This window comes from Sus scrofa, chromosome 8 (assembly GCF_054392235.1).
Source record: "Sus scrofa isolate SSC_HxYL_T2T_F1_AM1 chromosome 8, Sscrofa_HxYL_maternal_Yorkshire_Landrace_v2.0, whole genome shotgun sequence".
Classification (NCBI taxonomy): domain Eukaryota; kingdom Metazoa; phylum Chordata; class Mammalia; order Artiodactyla; family Suidae; genus Sus; species Sus scrofa.
Window position 1 is genome coordinate 31,634,082 of NC_139390.1, and position 11,276 is coordinate 31,645,357.

The window sequence follows — 11,276 nt, forward strand, 5'->3', positions numbered from 1 at the left end:
CAATAACTCCAAGAGACAGACTGTTGTTATACCCATTTAATAGATGAAGAGACCAATGCACAGAGCAGGTGACAATGCCGATGGCCCACAACTGGAAAGTGGCAGAGCTGGGGTTTAACTCAAGTGGAGTGTTCTAACCACTACACTTCAAAGCCTCACAAAGATTCTATATAAGTCTATGATTACATAATATATGGGTGTGTGTATTTTGGGAGCAGTAGAGACAGTGTAAGGACAGTGCCTACTACATAGTAGGTACCCAGAAAATGTTTGTTGAATGAGTGAATGTGGATATACATGTGATATCTGTAGAAGTGTGTGTCAAGGAAGGCAGGATTTGCTCAACCTAGAACCTGAGCTTTAGGATCACACTGGAGAAGGAATATAAAATATGGATAAGGTTCTAATTTGACATATAGGACAGAATTCGTTTCAGGTGTGGACAAATTTACTGACTATAAAAGCCATGTAAAAATAATATGAATATTCTCACCTTTGCTTCTATTGTTTCTCTGCTTGGAATACACTTGTAAGTACCTTTCATCCTTCCAACACCAGTATAAGCATAGTAATTAAAAAGATAGTCTAGGAGTTCCCGTCGTGGCGCAGTGGTTAATGAATGAATGAATGAACCCATGAGGTTTCAGGTTCGATCCCTGGCCTTGCTCAGTGGGTTAAGGATCTGGCGTTGCTGTGGCTGTGGTGTAGGCCGGCAGCTATAGCTCTGATTTGACCCCTAGCCTGAGAACCCCCATGCCTTGGGTCCAGCCCTAAAAAAAAAAAAAAAAAAAGAAGAAGAAGAAGAAGACAGTCTGGAGCCAAATACCTGAATCTGAATCTTTTTTTGTTTTTCTCTTTAAGGCTGTACCTGTGGTGCATGGAAGTTCCCAGGCTAGGGGTCTAATCAAAGCTAGAGCTGCCAGCCTACAACACAGCTACAGCAATGCAGGATCCAAGCCTCATCTGTGACCTACACCACAGCTAACAGCAATGCCAAATTCTTAACCCACTGAGGGAGGCCAGGGATCGAACCCGCAGCCTCACGGTTACTAATCAGATTCATTCCCGCTGTGCCACAGTGGGAACTCTGGGAGGCTGAATCATATCTCTGCACTTACTAACTGTGCGACTGTGGGCAAAAACCTAATCATCCTGGGTCTTTAGGCTCCTCACCAGTACCCGCATCATTAGGAGTAATAAGAAGAGTCCAGGTGTTACTGTAAGTGCGGTGCTGGGAAGATCACTAGACCATTACAAGCCCAGTGTAAATATATCCTGTTAGGATTCACTTACCAAGATCTACTATGTGCCAGGTTCTCTGCATCATACTGAATATAGAAAAATAAATGAAAAAAGTTCCTGTCATGGGGAGGTGGTTAAGAATCCAACTGCAGGAGTTCCCATTGTGGCACACCGGAAACAAATCCAACTAGGAACCATGAGGTTGCCGGTTCAATCCCTAGCTTTGCTCAGTGGGTTAAAGATCCAGTGTTGCCGTGAGCTGTGGCGTAGGTCACAGATGCGGCTCAGATCTGGTGTTGCTGTGGCTCTGGCGTAGACCGGCAGAAACAGCTCCCAGTAGACCCCTAGCCTGGGAACCTCCATATTCCATGGGGGTGGCCCTAAAAAGACCAAAAAAAAAAAAAAAAAAAAAAAAAGAATCCAACTGCAGTGGCTCGGATCCCTGGGGAGGCATGGGTTCAATTCCTGATCTGGTACAGTGGGTTAAAAGGACCTGGCATTGCTGCAGCTATAGCTTAGGTCACAGCTGTGGCTCAGGTTCAATTCCTGGCCTGGGAACTTCCATATGCCACAGATGCAGCTATAAAAATAAACAAATAAATAAGATATGATCCTTGTCTCAAAGGAACTTATATTCTGTGGATACAGATATGAAGTCAGCCAATACTCAGGAAGCAGGCTGCCGTCTAATTTAGGCTTAATTGGTAAATGTCAGAACTGAGAGGACCTGAAGAGGACTTGCTTCACAGTTGGCCAGGTAAAGCAGTCGAGAAGTGTATTTCAGAAGAGTGAAAATCACCCTGGAACAAGAGAGATGTTGGATTCAGGGGTGTGAGACAAGGAGTTCTCTATAGCTAGAGGGTTGGATGGCAGTAGTGCAATATGAAATTGAGAGATAGACAGGGGTCAGTCAGTTCATGAGGAGAAATATTTATTATACCAAGGAGTTTAGCAAGGTTTTGGAAGTTCCTGCCATGGCGCAGTGGTTAACGAATCTGACTAGCATCCATGAGGACGCAGGTTCTATGCCCGACCTTGCTCAGTGGGTTAAGGATCTGGTGTTGCCACGAGCTGTGGTGTAGGTCACGGACAAGGCTCGGATCCCAAGTTTCTGTGGCTGTGGCGTATGTCGGCAGGTACAGTTCCCAATGGACCCCTAGCCTGGGAATCTCCATATGCCGTGGGTGCAGCCCTAAAAAAAAGGTTTTGAATGGGGGGTATGGAGATTAAACAGGCATGGGGGTTTTTTGTTTGTTTGTTTTGCTTTTTAAGGCCACACCTGCAGCATATGTAAGTTCCCAGGTTAAGGGTCAAATCAGAACTGTAACTACCAGCCTACACCACAGCCACAGCTACTTGGGATCCAAGCTGAGTCTGTGACCTACACCACAGTTCAAGGCAACACCAGATCCTTAACCCACCGAGCAAGGCATCCTTGCAGCCTCATGGATACTAGTCGGATCCCTTTCCACTGTGCCACAATGGGAACTCCTGGCATAGCTTTTAGAGGACAGAGCAGAGGCAAAGTAGGTGGAGAAGAGAGGATTATGGATGTATTTAGGAGGTAAGAGTCATAGGGCTTAGTGACTGATCGGATATTAGGGTTGAGTAATGGAAAAGAATGTTTTTTAAAAATAATGTATATATATGTATAACTGAATCACTTTGCTGTACAGCAGAAATTAACACAACATTGCAAAGCACCTATACTTCAATTTTTAAAAAAGCAGCTTTTCTTCTAACTAGAAAAACCTGGTGGAAACGCATATTGGAAAGGTACTATGACAATGATCAGACAACTGTACTTTAACACATGCTGAGAAACGCTATAAAGAATAAAAAGGGCCTTTAATAATCTCTGTTGCAGTGAATGCTAACTCCAGCTCACCTCAAAAGGACTGTGGTAAAAGGAAGGAAAACCTGGAGACAGAATTCAGAGACAGTGTTTTGCTGACCCATGTTCTGTTTTAAACTGTTTGAGAATCTTTTCCCTGAATCATAAATTTTATTTTTTTGGCCGCAGGTCCTGGGCCAGGGATCGAATTCACACCACAGCAGCAACCCAAGCCACTACAGTGACAATGCCAGATTCTTTTTTTTTTTTGCTTTTGCTTTTTAGGGCCATACCCTCAGCACATGGAAGTTCCCAGGCCAGGGGTTGAACTGGAGCTGCAGCTGCTGGCCTATGCCACCACAGCCACAGCAACTCAGGATCCAAGCCTTGTCTGCAAACTTGATGATGAAATGAGATTAAGAATATGTACATGTCTGCCATCTAGAAGTTGCTCAATAAGTTGCTTCCTAAACAAACAAGCAAAAAAAAAAGACATTGGGGCTGAGATAAAAGACAAAAAGGTCTTGGAGTAGAGATGATTATTCATTTCATAAATATTTATTGAATACCTACTATGTGCCAAGCACTGTTCTAGACCTTGGGAAAACAACAGTGAATAAAACAGACACAAATCTTGTCCTTATGGAGTTTACATTTTGTTTGGAAGAGATAGATAAATAAATAAAGTAAAATATACAGCAGGTTTGATGACGGTAAGTACTAAGAAGAAAAATAAAGCAGGGAAGGTAACAGAAGAATAAAGGAGGGAAGAAAAATACAGCTGAGGTGGGGTTGCGGTTTCAAAGGTGGTCAGGGAAGGCCTCTGTGAGAAAGCGACATTGAGATGGACTAAAGAGGAGTTCCCGTTGTGGTTCAGTGGTTAATGAACCTGACTAGCATCCATGAGGCTGCAGATTTCATCCCTGGCCTCACTCAGTGGGTTAAGGATCCGGCATTGCCTCGAGCTGTGGTGTAGGTCATAGACTCGGCTTGGATCCCGGGTTGCTGCGCTGTAGTGTAGGCCAACGACGACAGCTCCGATTTGACCCCTAGCCTGGGAACGTCCATATGCTGTGGGTACGCTCCCCCCCCCAAAAAAAAAGAGATAGAGAAGGACTAAAGATGGTGAGGGACAGGGCAACTAAAAAAAAAACCCAAAAAAACAAAACTTATTTTTAATGAACATTTGTCCTTTTTAATTTGCTTTCAAAATCAGTTTCTTTAAATACTTTATCTATTTTTATTTATTTATTTATTTTTGTCTTTTTGCCTTTCTGGGGCTGCTCCCACGTTATATGGAGGTTCCCAGGCTAGGGGTCAAATTGGAGCTGTAGCCGCCGGCCTACGCCAGAGCCACAGCAACGTGGGATCCAAGCCAAGTCTGCAACCTACACCACAGCTCATGGCAACACTGGATCCCTAACCCACTGAGCAAGGCCAGGGACCAAACTCGAAACCTCATGGTTCCTAGTTGGATTCATTAACCACTGAGCCAGGACAGGAACTCTAAATACTTCATCTATTTTTAAACCATATATTTTTTTAATTTGTTTTTTACTTCCTATTAGAGGCCACACCCACAGTATATGGAAGTTCCTAGGCCAGGGATTGAATTCAAGCCACACCATCCTTAACCCACTGAGCTTGGCCAGGGATTGAACCCGTGCTTCCAGAGTGACCCGAGCTGCTGCTGCAGTTGGATTCTTTTTTTTTTTTTTTTTTTTTTTTTTTTTTTGTAGTTTTAGGGCTGCACCCTAGGCATGTGGAAACTCCCAGGCTAGGGGTCTAATCAGAGCTACAGCTGCCGGCCTTCGCCAGAGCCACAGCAACGCAGGATCTGAGCTGTGTCTGTGACCTACACCACAGCTCATGGCAATGCCAGATCCTTAACCCACTGAGCAAGGCCAGGGATCCAACCTGCAGCCTCACAGTTCCTAGTCGGATTCATTTCCGCTGCGCCACGATGGAACTCCTAGTTCCAAGTTCTGAATAGTGAAGACATAGATGCTGCCGAGGAAGGGTACTGAGGGCAGAGCAAGAGTGTTGCTGGCCTGTGGAGGACTGCTAGAAGGTAGGTATAGCTGGAGTTGGAGAGATGGAAGGAGAGAATGATAGGAAATGGGTTAGGAAGATAATGCGGCCATGAGACCACCCAGAGCGTTAGGCAAACAAGAAAAGAGGGTTAGAGGCAGGAGCTCTGTCCTGACAAAAGGAGAAGTGTTCATGGCGAAGGCTAAGGAGAACGTGCCCGCCCAGGAGAGAATGAGATTCAAGAAGGAAGGCACGTTCGCTGAGTCAAGTGAGGCAAAGGGTTAAATAAGATAAGGATTGAAAACTACTGTTTTGTTTAGTAACTAGCAGATAACTGGTGACCTCGACAAGGTGGTTTCAGCAGAGTGGTAAAGCTGGGTGGTGAAGGAGTGAAGAGAGCAGGTGTAGACAACCTTCTCAGATAACCAGGCTTGAAATGAAGAGCAGTGATAGGATAATAGCCAGAGGACTGAAGGCAAGCTTGTCTTTTGCGTGGAGAAAGGGCCCCGGAATGTCTATAAGCTGAAGAGAAAAGGTAGTCAGGCAGGACTGGGTGTCCTAGACACACAGGCCAAGTCATTCATTCATGCATTCATTTATTCAACAGTATTTATTATATCTACCAAGAGTTCCGCACTGAGATACACAGATGAACAGGAAAAAAGATCCATTTCCTCCTATTGGAAAGAGACACATACAGAACTTCATATAATACACAGTGAGACGGGCAATGGAGACAGATGCAAAACGCCAGCAAAAACCCATTAATTCTGCCAGTGTGGAGAGGGGCCACCGGGAAGGAAATTTTCTAGAGGTGGTAACCTTTGAACATGGAATTTAAAATGAGAAAACGAAGGGTGGGTGGGCATTCTAGTCAGAGTAAGTTCATGAACCACATCAAGATGGGGGGAGGGGTGGTGAAGCATTTAGCACCTGGTTTGACCAAAGCCTGAGGGGTGTTAAAGTGGCAGGATTGGAGCTCCTGTAGTGGCTCAGAGGAAATGAATCCGACGAGGAACCATGAGGTTGCAGGTTCGATCCCCCAGTGGGTTAAGGATCCGGCTTTGCCATGAGCTGTAGGTTGCAGACGAAGCTCAGATCTGGTGTTGCTGAGGCTCTGGTGTAGGCCAGCAGCTGTAGCTTTGATTCGACCCCTAGCCTGGGACCCTCCAGGTGCCTCAGGTGGGGCTCTAAAAAAAAAATAAAATTAAGACCAAGCAAGTTAGCACTTGGTTGGTATATACTCTGCTCCAAAAAAAGAAAACAAATAAAGTGGCAGGATTTTCAGCTGGTAAGGTGGGTGGGGTCCAGATGTTTAAGAGATTTGAAAGGAGAATGGTCCTTATTCTCATGAGCAGGAAAGGGACATGATCAAGGGAGTGTTTGAAGTGCAACACAGAGGGTGGGTTGAAGAAGGAAGAACTTGCGGCAGAGAGACTAGTTATGAGGAAAATGCAATGGTTCAGGGAAGAGCTGACTGGGTCCATAGGGCAGTGGCTGTTCAAGAGATGCTGAATGTGGTAGATACCGTGAATCATCTCATCCCACACGCCTTCCAGTCCTGAAAGACTGGAAAGCTAAAAACCATATTTCTCAGACCCTTTGCAGTTAAAGTTCTATATGCAATGTGAGTTCTGACAAACAGATCCATTTTGTGGAAGGTTTGGAAGGTAAAAGTGAAGAAGGGGCCAGGTTTCTGGCTGCTTCTGCTGATTCTTCCAGCAAGCGTAGTCAAACACATGGGGTGTTGTTCCTGTGGCATTATCCCAGGGGCTGCTAGCTTTGTGGGTGGAGCACAGGGCACTGGGCACCCATTCTTTGCTGGATCTAGCAGACATAGCATGTGTCTGTTGCAAGCATGGCAGTGGTGGCTTTCTGATCCGAAAGTGGCGTGTCCCTGAACTCAGTAGTTCCAGTGGTGGTTTTCTGACTCCCGACCTTCCTGATTGTGGCAATGCAGCAGCTCCCTGGACAGGTCACTTCTGCAGTGTTGCTATGGAAGCCAGATCTTGAGGTCCAGTGGAATGCCTGCTCTTCCAACTGCCTATATTAAATCCCTTTCTGATTAAAACAGCTAGAATGATTTCTATTTACTGCAATTGAACCCTCTCTGGTATGTTGAATAAATAGAATGGAGAGAATTTGAGGTCAACTGAAGGTACTAAGAAAGAAGCAAGTGGGGGAGTTCCCGTTGTGTTGTAGCAGAAACAAATCCGACTAGGATCCATGAGGACACACGAATCCAATTAGGATCCCTGGCCTTGTTTGGGATCCGGCATTGCAGGGAGCTGTGGTATAGGTCGCAGGCATAGCTCAGATTCCATGTTGCTGTGACTTTGGTGTAGGGTGGCAGCTACAGCTCTGATTCGACCCCGAGCCTGGGAACCTCCATATGCCACAGGTGCACCCCTAAAAAAAAAAAAAAAGAAAAAAGAAAAAAAAATTCCTTTTCCTTGATTCTTCTTTAATTTTTTAAGCACCTGATTCCATTTATTGTCAGCACAGTGACCATGCTTCTGAGGTTGTAGGCATAGGAAGTTAAACAGACCTCAGGTCAGCTCCTTTAACTACTTGGACAATTAACAGCCTGACACTGAAACTTGAGATGGGAGCATATGCTTTCTGATTTTACAGTGAAGTTCAGGGATTTACACAATTGTCAATAAATGTGTCCTAAGTGAATACATTTCTTAATGGACACGAGAATTAGAAGGAGGAGGTAGAAGCTGAAGCATTTGCATTCTGTTGTAAATATTAGACTTAAAAAAAGAAAAAAGACCCTTGGTAAGACTTCAAGATGCATTTGAATATGCCTTTGTTGTAGCATTGGTGATATTTGGTTATAGTTAATTAAATGCAAATATCTCTGCTCCACTGGATTATGAGTCCTCTCTTGGAGTTGCAGAAACTGTCTTGCTGAATTGTGTCTTTCCAGTTTCAAGTAGAGTTCCACATGGTAGGCAGTCAAGGGATGCTTGATGAGTGATTAAAGGAAGTTTCTAAACTGGAGGTCAGAGGACAATGTTTTAGTGCTGGCTCAGCGTCAATTTCCTCAGCTATGAAATGAGTTTCCAGGTCATAAGCTCTGTTACTTCCTTGAAGGGCTTCTTTACCATAAAATTTTCTGATCTCTGATGGAAAAAGGATAAAGAATCTCCTTTTTAAAACGTTTGAGGTATAGCTATTTAACAAATTCAGTTTGGTTGTGCCTACAGCAGGGGTTCTTTTTGGACTCCCTGGGGATGGGATCCTATTCACTCTCTTCCACTTCGAGATCTGGGTCAGAATCACTGGGCCTGGAGCCCCATTCCAGAAATGACTTGGCTACTGAATTGTTTCTATTTTCCTCTTGTTTACCATCAGGATATTTCCCCTTTCCGCGGGGATTTTCTGAAAAGGTCACACAGCCACTTCAGAAAACTGTCCTCTTGTTGAATGACAACGATAGCCTCTTTCTTTGGTTGGCAACCAGAAGCAACTGCTGTCCGATTTAGGCAGAAAGAGGGGGCTAGGACACTTAGTTGGCCAAGGCCAGAGGGAAAGTCCAGCCTCCTGTGATGACATTGGAACTGCGGCAAAATGTCTTCTATAAGTGACAATTAGGCAAAGTTCTACCAAGGCCTTGCTGGAGCAGCTCAGTGGAAGGACGCATCTTTGGTGACCCACTCTGGGCTTATAGAAGAGACCCCAAAATACTTCAGCGCATCCTGTCAGCAATGCCTTTGCAGGCCACTTCCAACATGCATACCATTTAGGATCAAAGATAATCCTGCTATAAGCATAGTAAATAGCTCTGGGTAGGGCTATGAGTCTAAACCAACCTAGCCATCCATCCATCAAATACTTCCTGAGTCCCTGTCATGTGTTAACCCTGCGCTAGATATTGAGCCCAAGATAGTACATGAAATCACAGCCCATAAACTGATGGTCTGGTTGGGAAGCATGTACAATTATTATAATAGCATAAGGATCCTGCTTTGCCTGGGAATCCCGTGGAAGGAATGACTAATTCGTCTCTGTAAGTACTGCTGATTTGTTAATCCAGTATACTGGTAGTTCTAGTGTCTGGGTGTCACTTTGCCTTCCCATCTCACAGGCCTGTCCTGCTTCTGCAGCATTTGGCCCATCTGACAATAGCACGCAGCTGCCCAGATCCCTCAGTGACTCCCATCCCCTAACAAATAAAGATCCAACCCCTGACAAGGCATCCAGTTTGACTCCCACTTTCTTTTTCAATTTTTTCGCTTGTTCCTTCACTAATGGTCCATAATTCGTGGTGCTCTTTTCGTGTCTCGGTGCCTATCATGTCTCATGCTATGGGGGGGCCTTGTTCACATCGGGCCACATTTACCAGTTTACACTAAAAATTGCTGTAAACATCTGCATTTCTCTCTCTGTGGCTTTTCTTTGGCTGCAAGAGCACCCTGGGCAGGGCAAGTCAGAAGTGTCCCTGGAAACAATCCCTCCTCTTCCAGCTTCTTTGCCCTTCTGTTGGGATAACTCTGAGCGATATATACTTGATGCTGTACTGACTCCCAGAGCTCCCCAAAGGGGTCAAGCTCTAATCACCCTCAATGGCAATTGTCTTAACAACACACCCTTCGTCCACTCCTGTTGCATTCCATACTTTCCTGCTGTTTCCCGGGGTCATCTCTCAAAGTAACTATTGCATTCAAGTCCTTGTCTCAGGACCTACTTCTGCAGGGTTCCAAACCAAATAGTCTCTTCTTTCTCCTGCACTTTGGCCCTTATATCGATTTGTCTCTGGTCAGTTGAGCTCTCCATTCATGAAGTGCTGCAGGATGGTTGCCTCCTCTGTGATGCTATTTTCATCCACCACACTCCACCATCCAGGGTGAGGGCCTCTATCCCCTGAGATCCTTGGCCCTTTGCACAAACCTCTTTTTTTTTTTTTCCTTTTTGGCCGCCTTGCAGCATATGAAGTTCCCAGGCCAGGGATCAGATCTAAGCCACAGCTGTGGCAATACCAGATCCACTGAGCGAGGCTGGGGCTCGAACCTATGTCCCAAAACACACAAGTTGCCACTGATTCTATTGTGCCCCAGCCGGAGCTCCCAGACCTCTTTTATGATGTGCATCAGGTGAGATTGTACTCAGGTGTAGGTGTACTTGCCTTTGCCCACTGGGAACTGTGACTTACTCTCTTGTCAACCCAAGCCCTAGCAGAGCGCCTTGTACAGAGTCGATGCCCAATGCATATTTGATGAAAGAATACGTGATTGCTTGGCTTCCTGGCTTTAATCCCTGCATACACAGGAAGAAGTTTCAAGCCATGTTCCTGACCCTGCACTTCTGGGCCAAGGGGAATTCTGCATCTTGAGAGGTTAAGAAACCTCTCCTTGCTCCTCCCCGAGGGACTGACTCTGATTGTGATCTTATTGCAAAGAAAAGGGTCCTTTCAATTCAGGGCAAGTCTCCAAGCAGTTTTGCCCCGCCATTAGGAATCCCTGGAGTAAATTCCAAGGGTGTGAAAAACCAGTGGCCAGAGGCCTGAGGGTGGGCAGGATGGCTACAGGAAAATTGCTGCAGATAAGCCTGAGGCAACTCAAAGATGCCGCTGGTCTTTAAGAAAGCTGCTATCTTTGTAGTTTTTATCACAGGGTGAATACCAGCCCTCTAGTAAGCTGCAGGCTAAATAAATAGCCAGAAAGGAGATGTAATCCTGGGGTGGAATCCAAGCTTTTGGCTGACTTTAGGGAAGGCTGGTTTCAGCTGAATTTCTGTGCTTTGCTGGTGGTGTTATTTTAAAATCTCACTGCCAAGGAAGGCCTGTCCCCTGGAAGAACCAGGACTAACAGAGATCAGATGGAAGGTGCAGGCTGATGCCCCACAATGTCAGACTTCACACAAACAAACAGAAACACAAATCCCAAAGCCCTGAGAAGGCAAGTTGGTCTTCCCTGCTGAGCAGAAATGGAAATGAACTAAACAGCAGGCAGTGTAGGAAATGGGAGTTGGCACAGGAAAATGACCCCGAGTTCTACCATGTTGTTGGTATAAATAAGGAAAGAACCAAGACAGATTTAAAGAGGGGCAATAGAGACGCTAAGAAGGGAAAGGAAAAAGGAATATGAGCATTTTTAAAGGGCTGCCATGTGCAGGACAGGTAATACTTATTTCTTCGGCTAGCCCTCTGAGCTATTAACAT

The 11,276-nt window shown here is 45.3% G+C and overlaps 1 protein-coding gene across 20 annotated transcripts in view; it reads right to left on the reverse strand.

Annotated features, from left to right (window-relative positions):
* RBM47 (RNA binding motif protein 47) overlaps positions 1-11,276 on the reverse strand; it is a 303,668-nt gene that overhangs the window by 190,641 nt on the left and 101,751 nt on the right. The gene's annotated exons all lie outside the window — the stretch shown is intronic.